Source organism: Vombatus ursinus, unplaced genomic scaffold (assembly GCF_900497805.2).
Source record: "Vombatus ursinus unplaced genomic scaffold, bare-nosed wombat genome assembly UNPS02014877.1, whole genome shotgun sequence".
Taxonomy (NCBI): domain Eukaryota; kingdom Metazoa; phylum Chordata; class Mammalia; order Diprotodontia; family Vombatidae; genus Vombatus; species Vombatus ursinus.
Window position 1 is genome coordinate 403504 of NW_020954655.1, and position 1223 is coordinate 404726.

General features: G+C 40.0%; 1 protein-coding gene across 1 annotated transcript in view; it reads right to left on the reverse strand.

The window, feature by feature from the left end:
* NPAS2 (neuronal PAS domain protein 2) overlaps positions 1-1223 on the reverse strand; it is a 238145-nt gene that overhangs the window by 26325 nt on the left and 210597 nt on the right. The gene's annotated exons all lie outside the window — the stretch shown is intronic.

Below are 1223 nucleotides of genomic sequence, written 5' to 3' on the forward strand. Positions count from 1 at the left end.
TGTGTGTGTGTGTGTGTGTGTGTGTGTGTGTATTGCTAGTCTTTCTATTAGGAATTGTTATATCTAAGGATTATCTATGTCTGCAGCTTCCTAATTGGTCTCCCTACTTGAAATTTCCTCCTAATCCTACACATTGCTGTCAAAATGATTTTCCTCAAGTGCAGTTCTGACCACAGCACTCCCCTATTCTATGAACTCCAGTGGTTCTCTATTGCTTCTGCTACATTAAAAAAAAATTAGCATTAGTAACTCCATTTTGCTTTCATCCACCATTTTGTGAAGTTAAGTTTTAACTCCATGTAAGTCACCTGATTTAGGAAGTTTCACAAGAGTACTCCCCCTTCCCACTGTCACTTGACTTAAAGAATGTCACAAGAATATTCCTCTCCCTCTCACCTTAGTGTCTCCTGGTCCCCCGTCCCTCACCCAATGAGGAACCAGATGTTTCAATTCCTATAATCCCATATTTCCCATTTTTCACTCCTTCCAAATTGTACATTAACTGTGAGACCAAGCTTCTGATTCCTTGGCTACTGAGAGCCTTGGTCCCAATTTGTTTTTCTGTATTGCCAAATAAATCATTACTTGGATATAATTATTTGGTTCCTTTATTTCACTGTTAATACTTTCAGGATAAAATATAATTTTATAATTGATTAATATAATATATTTAGCTTGTAAAGCCTTTCACTACCTAGTCCCAACTAAACTTTCTGGCCACAATGAACATTAATCCCCTCTTATACTTCGTGATCCAGTCAAACTGGCTTTCTCACGGTCATTTACACATGGTACTCCATCCTCTGTCCTGTGCCTTTATATTGGCCCTCTCCATACCCTTCTCCCCTTCCCCCTACCCTACCCTGAGTTTGGAAAGCACANCTTATACTTCGTGATCCAGTCAAACTGGCTTTCTCACGGTCATTTACACATGGTACTCCATTCTCTGTCCTGTGCCTTTATATTGGTTACCCTCTCCATACCCTTCTCCCCTTCCCCCTACCCTACCCTGAGTTTGGAAAGCACGTCCTCCTTATGTCTTCCTAAAAGAATCCCTCTTTTTCTTCAAGATGCATCACCTTCTACTTCAAGTCTTTCCTAATCCTCTCACTGCCAATACTTTCCCTCTCAAACCATCTTGCATTTACTTTCTTTCTGCTTCTATACATGCTATCTCCCCATTAGAATGGAGAAAAAGCTCTCCAAGAAAAAAAATGTGTGCA